Genomic DNA, 16,575 nt, shown 5'->3' on the forward strand with positions numbered 1-16,575 from the left:
TTTTAAAACTAAATAAACTACCCAGTATGAACGTTTGTATAGTCCTTATTAAAAACATTCGTTCCTCAAGTTGTAAAAAGGTGCTAATAACGTTATTCTGAGAGTTATTTCCCTCTGCATTATGAACGCGCATCTAACCCACGGGACCGCGCCGCCCGGCACGTTCATGTTACGTGTTCAGCACTACATGCGTTTATCTTTACCCATGGATGCACAAGAACGGACCCATATCGCCTTACTGCCCACGGAGCTGTAATAATGGATATATTGCACATGTTTGCTGTAATTCATCATTTGTAAAATATTATACTCCATGGGCTGTATGATTAAATCTTGTACCGTAAATGTTGTATTAAATAAAGTTAATATTACCGACGTTAGATTAACGTCCCTGTAGCTTATTATTGCACTAAGAAGCTTATTGCACTGTATATATATATATATATATATATATATATATATATACTGTATATATATATATATATATATACAGTGCAATAATTCTTTCATGCTAAATGAAGCTCTGTTGGATATCACTAGATCCTGTTACAGCGTAATATAAGTACATAACGATTGATGTGTACATTAGCATAATTACTAGCTAGCCGCTAGCTGCTAACTGCCGCCTCGTTAATATCAAATCCATGATAACAACAATCCATTACCATGCTGTCATGAATGCACGGTGCTGTTACGTGTATGCAAATTGACGTGCTTGATGTGAACGAGCATTTTGGTTAAAGTTGCGCATGCTCTATGAGTGCACATACGGGTACTTCTCACGCATGCTGGGTAATCTGTGACGTTTCACTCTCTCAAAAGTTGGGCCATTTTGTCATCATGCGCTAATGAGCAACTCTCATAGGAATGAATGAGGCCCCGCCTCCCACGCTGTATCCAGTTCTTATTATACATCCATGATTGGAACACACCGCAAAGACTTCAGCCGAGAACGTACGAACTACGCATGCGTGAGTGGCAATAACTCTCCTTACCAGCAGGCGGCGGTAGTGTGTATTCGTCATTCAAAAGAGGCAACAACCGGAAGACAGAGAAGAAGAACAGACTGCGTGATCTAAACAAACAACAAATAGCGTGTGCGTTCCATTTTCACTCTCGTCCATCGAAAACATGTTTCGTGCGGTACTGGAGCTATCAGCCATTGGAGTATTGCTTGTGGAAGACATTCTCAAGCAACCGTTTCGCTTCTCATGCACTGATTCGCTAGCTGAACAGCCAATCAGAGTGATTTCTTTGTCCGACTGCCTGTGGCCGACGCACGGCCGATTCAACATGTTGAATCGGCCGTGCGTCGGCCATGAAAGGCCAAATAAGGTGTGTCACGGCCGACGGTGCGGGACACACCAAATTGAGTTTGGGCGACAGGGCACGCTTCGTCGTCCGACTAACGAAAACGGCCAATTTCGGCATGGTGTGTCAGGGCCTTTATACTTTACCTCCCGGTCGTGGCATTTGCAGTCATTTTCCTTGTTTATCCAAGTTCGTGACATTGTTGATCATTTACAGTGTACGCAACAAGCAATGTATAAATTATCCTTAATAATTCATTGAAAAATGGCCTCTCGTAAAAGAGCTTGGTATTTATTATGTCAAACAACATGTAGATACCATGGTGCTGTGGATTCACACATGATGCCAAGACTGACCAGGGGTGAGGTGGCTCTTCTCCCACCTGGTTTGGACTAAGACCATCTTTATACTCTACCTTTATTTTCATTTCAGCAACACTTTTATAAAGTTTTGTGATTGCACCTTGCACCAAATAAAAATTACACACACACACATGCTCACAAGGGGTAAACAACAAGTGTCGCCTTCGGGGCTGGTAACATCAACGTTTCATATGACTAAACATTTAAGGGTTTATTCATGAATTAACACGTTAAACATTAATGTATATACTGGAACATCAGGTACATTCAGAAAACATTTTACTTCAGGACATTCTTTTTTCAAAATGAAGGATAGCATGTTTCAGGTAAATTGGGGAATCTCCAATCGTGTAGATCTCCAATTGTGTAGATTGTGTATACTTGGCAAATGGCAAAGTATACTTTGTCATTTATTGATATGGTGGCAGAAGCAGCAGTGTGTTTAGACATTAAAATACAAATACTTGAGAAGTGGAATAGAGAATTAACGATATCAAATATTCTGGATAGTTAAAATGTTCTAGAAAAATTCCCAAATACTGCAGTAACAGGAATATAGGCTTATACTGTAAATAACAAAACAAAATAATGAGCCATGCTTTGTGAAAAATATCCTAAAACTTTAATTGTCTCACCTTGAAAGCCTGACGGCAAGTAGACAACTTGAGAACTTCCGAAATATATCATTTTTTAAATTCGATTACAAGAACGCAATCACAACATTTTACAATTTCATTACGTTTCAAATGTAGCTGAGTAGTTTTGGCCGTTGTAGACAGTAGCGTGGCGTGGAAAAAAAATTAGGGGAAGCCAATAATACGTCCTTTCTTTTGGGTCGGGGGTGTGGTGGTCAATGTAATAACGTAACCAGATGAGTGATTACAGCACCCGGTATCATTTTACACACATTTGTATCAGATGCAGGATTTACACACACCTGTTATACCGACAGGTCCGCACGCACTCTCCAGCCGAAACTCTAATAAGCATTAATTCACAAACTAAATCAGGAGACCTTTAACGTTTTACGTCCGATTCGCTCCTTTGTTCCTCGCTGTACACAGCTCCAGTTTGGGCATTAGCCTGTCATCAGATTGTATTTGTTGTTGCTGCTGTAGCGGAAGTTTAGTACAATTATTTTTGATGAAATACTCCAAATCTCCACCCTCCATAATTGCACTTACGTCAGTTGCTTGCTACTTTCTAACGACGGTGAGAGTGGTGCAGTGGCGCTATCTATCTTCTATCGATTAGATTTATGATTCGAAAATGATAAAAGTAGGGTAGACATTTGGATATTATCCGACTGAACAAAACGTGCATTTATCTAACAGGTTCGTTTTCCACTGACCTTATTTCGAGCTATTTTCCTAAATCCTATGGAGAAATCCCATTGCGTTTTTGTCGAGGGAAGCCGAGCGCAGCTTACTTCCGGATTTTAGGATGCGTCACTGCAACACTAAATTGATGCGATTTGATTGGATTGTGAGGCAAGGGAAGCCAGCTGCCTTTGGCTTCACTTGGCATGGCCCTGACCAATCACAGGTTGGCAGGGGCATCACGTGAGCCACATCTGATTGGTCAATCCCTCAATTGCGTTGCGGCCCGTCTACACTACAGGGAAAAAGCTTGAAGCTGGGCGTGTCTGAGGCTTGGCGATTTTTTGCGAGCAACGCGGTTTGATTGGCTAGCTTGTACTGGCAGATTTGCATAAACGGGATTTGATTGGCTGACGAGCAAGCATCGAGCCTCAAAAGTTGAACATTGTTCAACTTTTGACGCCGATAGACGCTCGCGATGCTTGCAACGCCTTGCCATGCTACCCACAATGCAGTTCGGCGAAGTTTGAAAATATCCTACGTCACCCCATTCAAATGAATGGGCGAAGCGTTGAAAGCATTTTTTGACGCCTGTAGTGTAGACGGGCCGTGGAAGCTAGATTCGGCTGGCCTCCTCTCGCAACAGTGAGTGCAATCTACTGTTTCAGCATAACATCTAGAGGGGCGCTGTTTCACTCTTTGTAAAATACTCAATGAGAATGGGGGAGAGACGGGCCGGCAGCAACACACAGCAAAGGAGAAGTATCGAAACAAAACAAAGTGTTTTTATTTATTTATTTAAATTATAACAAGCCTACAATCCGAAAAAACAGGGGAAGCCTGGCTTCCCTTGGCCTCCGGGAGAAAACGCCACTGGTTGTAGACCCTCTACAATGTCTGAATTGATTGGGACAAAGATATTTAAACATAATGTTTGATTGGTTGCTATAAAGTTAACATGTAAAGATTTGTTTTTCTCTAGTGACACCAAATCCAAAATATTTCGTTTATCCTTTTAAACATCTTAAAGGTGGGGTAGGTAAGTTTGAGAAACCGGCTCGAGATACACTTTTTGTTATATTCCATGGAATGCTCTTAACATCCCGATAGCAATGAATATCTTTAGTGCTTCGACAAAAAATCCATAAAAATGTAATCTGTGGAAGCCGTGGCGCTGTAAAAGCACGACCAATCATTTTAGCCGGCCCGGCTAAAGTAGCTGGATGGCCTACCTGCCTGTCAGCCTTCCATCTGTGCACAAACTTATCTCGTGCCCTCATTGGTCATGTGCGCGTTCGTGTGTGTTGGAGGAGGGGCTCTGAAAGGAAGTGGCAGATTTTTTCCGGCTGTGTATTTTTAAATTCTAGCGCACTCGAGCTGGTTTGTCCAAAATTACCTACCCCACCTTTAATTGACGGTATCAACAGTCCTTTTCAAAACAAAATTCATAAACGCAAATAAACACTAAAAATACGCAGACAAAAAAGGCCATGAAATAAGAGCTGAATCTTACACAAAAAATGTAAGATTAGTCTATTCATGATGTCGATACTGGTCCTTACATCCTTTGTTTTTTTGTATGCTTTAATTAGGTTTTATACCAGCCTGTCTGACATATTTACAATTCGAAAATGTTTCTCTGCTGTAGTCGACTGATCCACCACTCGATGTCACTGTTGTTATTTTGCATTAGTTGTAAGGTTGCATAGTTCTCAACATCAACTTACCATACTGCTTTGTTTAGATAAAGGTTCGTTTATTTATATAGCAAATTTCAGACACAAAGGCGATTCAAAAAACAGAAATCATTTACAAAACGAAATAAATTGAACAAAAAGACGATTCATAAAAGAGATAGAAATTAGGTAATCAGAGAAATTATAAATACACATAATGCTGTAAGGAGTGCTGAAGTGCAATATCATATCATATTTAAATGACCTCGGGGCATAAAAAGCAAGGTGTTACGCTTTGATTAGAATGAACACAGGTTTGGGGCAGACCTCAGATTCTCAGGAAGCTTGTCGTAGTTTACAGACATTTTGTTGCTTGTTTTTACAATGGCGTTAGCTATTTTAGCAGTTAGCCTCTTGAAAAATATTATTGCTTGCTCATAAAGAAATGTTTAAGAATAATATGCTACCAGAAGGTCTTAAACTATGAAGAGAAGTGAGCTTCATGACAAGTGTTAATGGTGAGCAAAACATAAGGAAGGAAATGAAAGCTTTAGCGCAAGTTCAATAAGGAAGACCTAACACAAGTCACTTACACGTCACTCTATTGCTCCCTTCCCCCCTCATTAAATACGAGGGCGTCACCCCTCAGCAGCCAATTGCTGCACAGGCTAAATTCCTTAAATACCTGCTCTTCCTCCCTGTCAGTTGTCATTTCAGGTGACACCACGCAACCCGCCTCCACCCCTCTCGCCTCCTCCAGGACAAAGCTAAACTTCCTTCTTCAGACCGGTCTCACCTACTCATCACCACCACCAGTGTCTAGACCCCGGGGATTTAATCGGAGCGGTTCTTTCCCTCCTGAATGATTATCCTGCAAACCGGGGCCTAATCGCCAAACACCATTCCATTCTCCTGTTGTATTATCATGGCAATCATTTCATTCATATGACGTGTAACAATAAATATGTATTCCTTACATCACGTCTCTCTTGACATTAAAAATCGTGCATTTTAATCTGATCTGGTCCCTTATCGTAGCGCCTCACATTAATTATAGTTAAAGTGGAGTTTCCATCAGTGATCTGAACTCTGTCACTTCCTGTAACCTCAGAGCTGCTGTTCAGCCAGAGGAAAGAGAGAGAGGATCCAGAGGAGGAGCAGGACAGACTGACGGAGCTGAACTCCACCAGCTCTGTGCTGCTGGAGGTTACCATTACATTGGAGACTGGTGCTGTGGGTTAAAAACAAAAACAATGTTTAAAGGTGCAGGAGAATATAACACTGCAGGTGCTGGGAGTAAACCTCATTATCAAGATGAGATCATTAATATTCATGGCTGCTTATTGCCAACAAATTGTTTTTACCTATTATCTTATGGTTCAAGGACCAAAAATGTTTATTTGAAGGATTTTAGAAATGCCATGCACAATAGAGGGGACTTTAATTTCAGTTTTTGTTAATGTTTTGTCAAACTGGCATTGATTTAATTAATCTGTTTTTTCAGACTATAATTTTTAATGTTAGTTCTTTATGATAAATGTTCAATATGATGAAGTTCAATTTGGCTAATCTAGAAAGTATACCTATATAACTGAATTCATTGTCTCTTAGTACATATTTAGCATTTGCTGAAATGTACGAGACGTTAGATGTACACCAAATAAATCTTCAAACTCAAAGTAACAAATGTGTAATATATTGTTGATTTATACATTTAGAATAATTGAGAAGGGGTTATATCCACAGGGGCTCACCTTTAACTTTCAATAACATGTATCTGCTATGGACTGATGAGTATATGATCCTTGCATGTTAAATGACTAACACAAACCTTCAAAAATATGCATGTGCATTGTGCATGTGTCAGGAAGGCTCCCAAAGCAATCTGAGGGGCCTATCCTATTTTTGTATAATTCAATAGTAATGTGCTAATCCATTTATTTGAGTTGTCATCTCTCAGAACACACCTTCATTTATCCAGGTGAATCCCATTGAGATCATTGATCTCTTTTTCAAGGGAGACCTGCTCAGGTAGGTTCCACATGAAACGTAAAAAACATAAACAGAACAACAAAAGGACATTTTACAGCATCATTACAGGGATTTACAATTTACATAACTATCCACATAAACAGGTACCAACAGCTTCCGATTGAGTAGCATCCAACCAAGCTTTAAAAACATTTAGTGGCACCAGATTGTTCAGTTTCCATTTCAATTGCAGACTATTCCAAGTTAGTGGAGCTGCACATCTAAAAGCTGTCTTCCCTAAGACAGTCCTAGCAGTTGGCACATTTAATAAAACCACAGCATGCGATCTCAAGCAGTAGCCACTTACAATTCGCCGTGAGATCAGGGAGCAGATGTAGGATGGAAGTTTCCCTAACATGGCTTTGTATATAAAAATGTACCAGTGACTGTACCAGTGACTAACCAGGACAGCTCTCAAGGCCAAGGGTCAGAGAGAAAGGGTCACACTCTCCGGGTGCATAGAGCACCCCCAGCCACATGCAAGGAAGCACGAGGTCGTTCGAGATGAGAGGATGCTTCTCTTCACCTTTCTGTTGCTAGGGGACTCTTCTCTTCACCTTTCTGTTGAGAGGGGGTTCTTCTCTTCACCTTTCTGCTGAGAGGGGGTTCTTCTCTTCACCTTTCTGCTCGGTGGGCTCAGGCAGACAACCCTGCAGGACGAGCCAGGGCTTCAGAGGCCTCTATAATACAAGTTTCCGTGTTTCTTGGAGCAGTTTCATGTCTTCCTAACATCTCCTATCACGGGGGGACACCTGGATGCGCCACTGGGCATACGCAGTTGCACTGCTCTCAACATTGATAGCGTGAGGAGTACAGGCAGATGAGCCTCCGTTTCGGGAGGCGTGTGGTGCAGTGGACTAGTGCGTTGGTGTTCGGATCAGGGGAGCACAGGTTCAAACCCCAGTGCAGTCAGCATGTCTTTGTGTCCCTGGGCAAGACACTTCACCCCAAATTGCTCCTGTGGGGATTGTCCTCAGTATTAAGTCGCTTTGGATAAAAGCATCTAACAAGTAACATGTAATGTTTCACTGGGGGATTAACTACAGTGCTCATTGAATGGGCCACACAAAAGCAGAGCAATATGAAGGGATTAAATATGGCGCTCTGATGAAGAAGAGTTTGAGCCAATCAGCCCCTCAGTGCTAATCTACAGTATCAGGATGCCTTTACACACCAGACACTCAGAACGGTGTCATAAAGGGAGGAGGAGAACGAGTCAGGAAGACTGACGGACATGTTCTTCCAGCTCTCATACAAAGATGAACTTTGAATTGAATGACCAGATGTACAATTAATGATTGTTTTTTATATTTCCAATGACCAGACATGTGTTAAACATTGGTGATTAATATTTTGACAGATCAGATTACACTTTCGCACTAACATTAAAACAATTATATTTTCCGATGATAAGGTATTGAATAATAAGGTATTTCTACTATTATAACAGATACTGTTAATATCCTTAATCGTCCAGCAATCAGGCTTAACAACATTACTCTTTAATGCATTTTCCATGCACATACAGACCCAAAATTATGTTTCAAGTTCTTGATTAATTTAAGTTTTGGCCCAAAACAAATATTTATAATAAGTCATAAACCAATCATATAGCATATGTGATCCTCAAATTAGAGAAGTATAATTTAAAGAAATGTATATTCTATATTCAACATTAGATAAACACAGAAGAACCCTTTCAAAGTACCATAAGTAGATGTTCAGGTAAGTATGGCTAATAAGAATAATTAATTGAGTTAATTTGGTACAGATCAGTTGTAGCATTTAAAATGTGTGAATTAAAGTTTTAAGAATGTTTAATCCTTCCTTTCCAGGTTTTTACAAACGTTTTTGAATATTTTCCGATTTTGAAATGACATAATGATTGATAGTTTAAGTAATGTAATTCTGTTATCATGCCATAGTCTTTTGATTTAATATTTAATGAAGTAAGAGTATGCAATAATATAACTATAATGTTAAGTTTATAGACTGAATACATTAAAATATATAGCCTTTAAATCGAAATTTCAGATTCTTTATAGTCCTGTGTAATTGGTAAAATAGGTGTTTAGCTTCAGAATCAGAATATCTTTATTCTTACATAGTCTTAAAGGTAATAGGTTAATGAGAAAGATTAGAATTGACTAAATTGATAATACAAATGTATAATATTGATAATTGATAAATACTTGATAAAGTTCGTTAGGATTACATGATTTGCGTTATTCCTTATTCTGTGTTATTTCATTAATTTTGATATGTTATGCCTTTGGAAAAAGACGCTCAAAACGCTGATGGAAGATCATTTTTTAGGATTGTGATTGACTGTTACAATCTGAAATGTTTTATTAATATTTTGTTTGCAAAATTAGTAGAATCCCAACACCCTTTCTGAAGAATCTCATTTATTAGTGATTTGAACACATTTATTTTTGGGGTAGATTTTGTTTATCAAAATTGATAAAAAGGGAGAAACTGTTGGGGAAATATTTTCCTAGGCCCATAACTTTGACCCAGTTAATCAGTTTGTACTGACCTCACTGAGCTCAGGCACCTGTAGCCTTTGCTGCTGTGCTCTCAGTGTTCTGTCTCCCTGTTCTTGCCTGTTGGCGTCAGCTGATAGAGGTGTTATAGTGCTTTGGCTGTTTTATCTTGTTATGCAGCATGTTGATTATTCTATTAGAGATCTTCAGAATTGGTTTGGCATCTACTGTGTCAACTCGTGGCATACGATATGTCTTGTGAATTCTCCGGCCGAAGCTCAAAATAAACCATCAGTGTTTGCCATCAAAGTTCCCGCTCTCCCTGTGTCTCTGAATCCTGTCTCCATTGCTTCAGAAGTTTCCATCACAGGATTATATATTTCTAATTTACTGAGTCTCTTCTGACACACTTAATTATCACCGTTTAACTCAATTAAAACAATTTATGATATGCAAGTTTTATAGATTGATGTATCTATTGATATTTTCTTTTACATTTTGAAGTATAATGGGTTTTTGTTGTTGTTGTGGTTGTTGTTGTGGTGGTGTTATAATGTACCCCATCCATGCTAGCTAGCAATAATGACCTATATTTCAAGGAGATAAGAGACTGACTTTCTAATGAGCAAACTCGTTTTTGGATAACAATGCTGATGTCTTTTGACAGTGCTTCCTGATTTATGAAATTATACAAAAGGGATAACCAAAATTGCCTCAGTAAAAATGTTATTAATATGAATTTTCAATCTGTCTTTATCTAATGTTCACATTGCTCTGGAAATGTATGCCAATAAGCAGACTTTAAATAAGATAATTCCTCATTTGCATATTCAAACATATATTTTTTGAAAACTGATTATCTAAATTTAAGTAATCAACTGGGGAAGTTTCTCTGTGATATCTATGAGTTGATTTCTTTACCCTTTATCTGAGCAGGAGAACACGAGTCTGGTTATTTATCTTCTTCATTTTCAGATTAAATGATGTTTGAAAGATAGAAAAACAGCATGAGGAGAAACAGAAACTAAACACCACGGAGAATGCTTCATGACCAGATTAAATCTTTTAAAAAAAGTAAGAATCAACATGACAAGTGAGGCTGAATTTTGATTATATTGTGAAGATGAATGCAACACAAAGACTCAGAAACTGATATAAATATCTGTGAAACACCACACAATTGAAAACGTAAAAATTGAGAATAGACAAAGTGATGATTATGATTAAAAGTCTCTCAAAGTCGCTTAAAAAAGATCGATAAAACTTTAAAGGTCCCATGTCATGCTTTCTGGTTATTACCCGTCCCCTTGTGTGTTATGTAGCTTTGTATGCATGTAAACGGTCTGCAGAGTCACAAACCCTCAAAGTACACCCAGCGAGTAAAACTCTAACACAGAAAATACCTGTCTGTGCTGCCCCAGAACGCCTCGTTGGAGATTTCTCTTTTTCCATTGTTTACTTCTTGGGTATAGTGACGTATTTCGGGTATAGTTACGTCCGCAGAGCCGTTACGTTTGGACCACACACACACTCGGCGGGACACTGTGAGCCGGCTCACTTGTGTGTGGTCGGCGAGACGGCGAGACGGCGAGACAGCGAGACACCACGGAACTCAGCCTGGGCACACACACAAACTCCCAGCCAGGCTGCGGGTGTGTGTTTCGGGCTGGGTTTCGCTGTGTCTCGCTGTCTCGCAGACGGCCACTCGGCTCACAGGGAGGGGGGGGGGGGGGGGGAAGGAGCTCCAACAAGCCGTTTAGGACAGAGAGTGAATACACATACTATACAGAGATGCTGTGAGAAACCAATGTGAGTTTGGAAAATTGCACAATATACATTTATTTTAGTAGACCTCAACAATGGAATTATGATCAGTAGCAATGGCCATGACATGGGACCTTTAAACTTCACAATGGTTGTTATTCGAATATAATCTTTATTAAGTTTGATTAAACCCGCTCCAGATTTTAAACTACTCCTATGTGGAAATGTAAGACAGTATTATTCAGTGGTGGAATTAGTTGAAAGATTTCCATCCAATTTAGAGATACTTGTGAATTACTTAAATATTTAATGTTGAGTTATTCTACCGATTAATACTAAATATTTCACTAAAGCAGATAAGCTTGGAGAAAAGTCGAAAAAAATGTTGTGTTTATCTTCCTTTCCTCCAATGTATCTTGTGAACCGCTGAACTAATATACCACATAATACCACATAATAACTTCCATATATAACTGTACATGATGTCACACTGCTTCTCTTTAGTGGTCCATTCACAAGATGTCGTCAGCTTTGCCACCTGTAACCCCGACACCTGTGGTCAGCCAGCGCTGCACGAGGGGAGAGGTAACTGCAAGAGAAAGATCATTCTTAATTTATTATACTGGCTTACAACAATGTTTATTTTATAATTAGTTTTTTAGTAACTAGAATCTTTATGGTATTTCTCCCGGCAATGGTCACATTTACAAATATTGGTTTACTTGAACTCAAACTAGTCCCTCACCTGAAGCCTGTTGTTGTTGTTTTTGTTGAGCTTGTCTTTGTCTTTCCTGAATTCTCTCCCTTCCTGCTGCAGAGATTGACAGCGCCGCCATCTTACACACACTGATTCTCTCCTTGTTGCCTCCGGCTCCGCTGCCAGTGCTCCTGATCGGCCGGATGCTGCTGCTGATTACCCTCCCCCCTGTGCATTTAGTACCCCCCCGACCCAGGGGAGCCGCTTATCCTTACATCGGTTCGGCTGCTATTATGGTCGCTGCTACCTCCACTGCTGTTTTTAGATGAGGTCCCAGGACTTCCCATGCCTCTCCTGCCAGCTGGTGAACTGCTCAGCCACCCGGGGCTAGGGGCTTGTTGGCTGTTGGTTGTCCCCCCTCCACCTGATCGCCCTACAATCCCCACTGTGCTCCTCCATTCGTTTGCTGAGCTGTAAACTGGCGTTGAGTCGCTGCTGCCAGTGCTAGCGAATCTCCCAGAGCTGCTGATCCTGTGGCTCCCGGGCGAGCTGCTTAGTTTGCTTCCACTTCCTGAGTGACTTAAACTACCACCACTACCTACGCTGCTACTGCGCCTAACAACACTACCCGAGCTGAGCTTGCCACCACTACCAGTGCTGCTGAGCCTTCGTCCAGTAATTGTGTAGATGCTAGGCGGACTGATGACTTTGCCAACATTCACATTGACACTGACCCTGTCTGCATTACTGGCACTACTCAAACGTCCACTACTCCCACCATAAACTCTCCACTCTCCACTATCTCCACTGCCAAACCTCTGCACTCTTGGTGGGCTTGTTGATTGTCGCACTGCCATAAAAGGTCCTTCTACGCTGTCTGCATTGGGTAAGGTATTGCTGCTCATACGTCCAGAACTCTGACCATAGACTCTCCACTCGCCACTCCCTCTGAGACCAAATCTCCCTGTTCCTGTAGGACTTGTTGGAAGGTGCATGGCAGTGGACTGGCTGTCCCTGCTCTGTGGAATGGGTACACTATCACTGCGTTTTAGACTGCCGCTGGAAACCATCCACTCTCCACTCCCTCCACTTCCAAACCTTCCTGTGTCTGGTGGACTTGCAGGGATCCTTCCCACAGACAGACTTTCTTCACTCCCTGATCTGGGCAAGCTGCTTTCACGTCCATAAACCATCGATTCTCCATTCCCTCTATTGCCAAATCTTATTTTTTCTGGTGCACTTGTTGCAGGGTTTGAGGCAACTGAGCAAGTGCCACCATCAAGGCTGCCCTTTCGTCCAAGACTGCCACCATAAACTACCCACTCCCCAGTTCCTCTACTGCCGAACCGCCCTTTTTCTGTTCGGCTTGCTACAGGGAGCGTGTTGCCTGACAGGCTTTCTTCACTCCCTGTACTGGGGAAAGTTGTACTTGTGCATCCCAGACTGCTGCCATAAACCCTCCAGTCTCCACTTCCCTGCCTGAAAGTTCCCTCTACCCCAGTTGTAATGACAGCTTCCGCATTACCACTGACCCTACCTGATGAATTTGCAGCTGTGCCAACAAAACTACTAGCCATAATACTACCTCCTGAATTACTCTCCAAATCGCTAAAGGAAGATCCTTCATTGGCAGGGAGACTTACAAAGCTAGCTGACCTTACAAACACTTGTTCACTGTTACTTGTCTCCTTGGCAACCTGCCAATCATTGTTTTTCTGTCCCCTCACTTTACCATCCATACTGGCAATCTCTTTCTGGCCTACAGAGCCACACATGCCTCCTTCCTTTAGATTCTGAACATCTTTGTTATCTGCAATGCAAATTGTATCTTTGAAACTCTCCATGGGATTTCTCACATCTCTTACACTTTTACGATATAGGTCTCCAAAGCCAAGTTGTCCCTCTTTGTCTGCTATGATACGACGACCACCTGGACCTCCAAACTCCACGCCTCCACTGTTTTGAAACAATCCAAAACACAAACTGTCCCCATCTCTGACTGTAACGCTGGCTTTTATATTTCTGTCCTCTCCTGGCAAAGTGTGATCGCTACTAAAGGACGGAGACTGGCCTTCCTCTTTTGTCAACTGAACGTATTTCTCTACTGGTCTCACATGTGCAATCGCCTCAGTTAGATTCAGACAGACTTCTTTGTCTTTTTCTTCACCATTTGGACTCAGACACACCTCAACCTCAACTGGACTCAAACATATGTCTGGATGATTTGGACTCATAAGAGAATCAGAACTTTTAACATCCCGTTCTGGATCAACTGGGCAAAATACTTGATCTGTCATGCTCATTAACACCTCCGTCTCATCTGGGCTTAGACATATTTCTGGACTCAAGCATGCAAATGGCTTTGTTGGACTCTGAATCTCCTCATGGTCAGATAAACACAAAGCCACATCAGAATCTGTTAGACTTAAAATCGACTTTCTTGATTTTGTGATTTTCAACACTGCTCCTTGGTCTGTTATATTAATGATCTCGTTGTCCGACTCAGTAGGGTACATTTTTTCCTCAAGGGTATCATGGAAACCAACCAAAACGTTCCCTTCTAATTCAAGGTCCTTCAAAATCTCTCTACTTGGAGATTTACTTTCAAGGTTGTAATTGCTGTCTTGGCCACCAGATGAAGCAGTTGCATTGCTGGACTGTGTATCTGCTTCTTCCATTACTTTTCTTCTTTCGGCATTGGAGAATGTACCTTCTACTTTTACTCCTTCTTCTTCATTATTTTCTTCTGTTTCTACATCCATGTCCTCGATCAGGATTATCTCAACAGAGACATTACCCTGACCCTCCTCAGACCCATGCATGTGAAGTACAGAAATAATGGATGCTGTAACGACAACATCCCCTTCATCCCCATCAGCTTCTGTTTGAGTCTCCAAACTCAAAGACACAACTTTGGCAGGACCCTGGTCAGTGCAATCTTTGGGAGCCAAGGTCATAGATTCTGGTTCCTTCTTTACATCTGCAGTGGCCTCTTTGCTGGGATCGGTTGTTGCTGAATGTGGTTCTTGCTTTGCTTCTTGTTCTGCGCAAATAATGTTTTTTGGGCCCCTTGTTTGAACGTGTGTCCCTGTTTTATCAGCCTGCAAACCAACTGCGGTAGTTTGTTTATTGGTAAAAGGTTCTGTATTTTCTTGAACAGCAGCACTCTTTGCAGAGTGTGTGTCAAGAACTAATGTGGTGTTTCCTTGTGGAGTATTAATCTCCAGTTTAGAAGCAGTAATATCAGCTACTTCACAAGAGACCTTACCCTGATCCTCCTCAGAAGTAAGAATGTGAGATCCAGAAGCAAACAATGCTGTATCTGCAACAGTCCCCGCATTTTCTTCAGCTTCTGCTTGAATCTCCAAACTTAAAGATATGACCTTTGTAGATTCTGTCTCTTTTTTTACCTCTGTATCAGTTCCTTTACCGGGATCAGTTGATGCCAAATGCTGTTCTTGCTTTACTTCTAGTTCTACACAAGAAACGTTTTTGGGGACCTCTGTTTCAACGTGGGTCGTTGTTTGATCAGCCTGCAAACTAGTTCCTGTGTTTATTTGTTTAGAAGTAAGATCTTCTGGTTTTGCCAATGCTGTGTGTTCTTGTGCAGTACTTATCTTCGGTTTAGAAGCTTTGCCACCAGCCCCTTCTTCTAAAACGTGGCTGATCTCAGTACTGACAATGGATGAGTTCTGCAGCTCACAATTTTTAGTATGGACTTTATGCTCCACAGGACTGCCCTTTCTGTCCACTGTTATGCTGACGGTGATGGATTCGCTCTTGGTTCTTTTTGGAAGAGCTCCTGTGCCCTGGTATTCAGGCTTGTGGAATAATCCTGTCAGATTTGAAGTGTTAATCGATTTTATTGGTGAGTTTTTTGATTGCTGTTGTATGACATTGTGTGTGTGGCCTCTAGAGACAGTTTGAACCCCCATCATCCTGAGATTTCCTCCCAGAACGCTAAATGTATTTATTGGTGTGATGTTTCTTTTGTAGGCAGGTGGGCTGGTTTTAGCACAGAAAGGTGTGACGTTAGCCGCAAAGATTGACTGAGGACCTGAGACCCTTTGAACAGGAGATATAAAGACATAATATTAAAAAAAGAACTTACAAAACAACATGATTTGCAAACTAAGTTTCAAACATTATATGTGACCTGCTCTATCGAAATCAGTTGGAAGTCGCAACGGCTCATTTAAAAATAAACGTGGATTTGCATGAAAAAATAGTTTTTCGGGGTTCGGGTGTTTTGTTTGATTTTAAATAAACAAAGTGTTGGCTTTTAGAATCTGAAACTTTTATTTCCAAAATCATACGATAAATACATGTTTGAAGCTTGTAAAGGGAAGATGGCACCTCTCACTCACACTCTGCTGTTCTTCAGCGCCGCTCCCCTCCCTCCGGCTGAACTAATGAATGTAAGGCGTATAGTAATCATGGATAACACGGCAGGGTCCGTGAGAGTTTGTTTTCATCTGATTTTAATTAAACAAAGTCTTGGCTTTCAGAATATTAAACTTGTTTCGGCAAATTCAGATGATAAATACAACTTTGAAGCTTGTGACGGCATAATTACAAGCGGAGAACGGATTAACTTTACGTCACAGCAGGCACAACAACAGCCGGTGTTTCTCGTGAGTGTTTTCCCCGGGAAACAAACACAATACACACAAATGCAAAAATACACAAACACACACACACACACACTCGCGAGCTTCCCCCAGACCAATAATCCAAAATATCTTCCCTCCGTAGTATTTTGATCATTTATTAGCTGCTAATAATCAATCAGACCAATGGATTCCAGAGAAGAGGAAACTTTGAAGGCCTATTTCTCAAAATGATGACTCGATATTTTGCTAAATATTTGGAGTACAAAAACAATCCTGATATCGATTTCCAACAGTGTATACAACTCAAAATGTGTCT

The 16,575-nt window shown here is 40.9% G+C and overlaps 1 protein-coding gene across 1 annotated transcript in view; it reads left to right on the forward strand.

Moving 5' to 3' along the window:
* Positions 1-16,575, forward strand: part of LOC117549564 (carcinoembryonic antigen-related cell adhesion molecule 5-like) — a 58,959-nt gene that overhangs the window by 3,765 nt on the left and 38,619 nt on the right. The window lies entirely within an intron of this gene.

This window comes from Gymnodraco acuticeps, unplaced genomic scaffold, assembly GCF_902827175.1.
Source record: "Gymnodraco acuticeps unplaced genomic scaffold, fGymAcu1.1, whole genome shotgun sequence".
NCBI lineage: Eukaryota > Metazoa > Chordata > Actinopteri > Perciformes > Bathydraconidae > Gymnodraco > Gymnodraco acuticeps.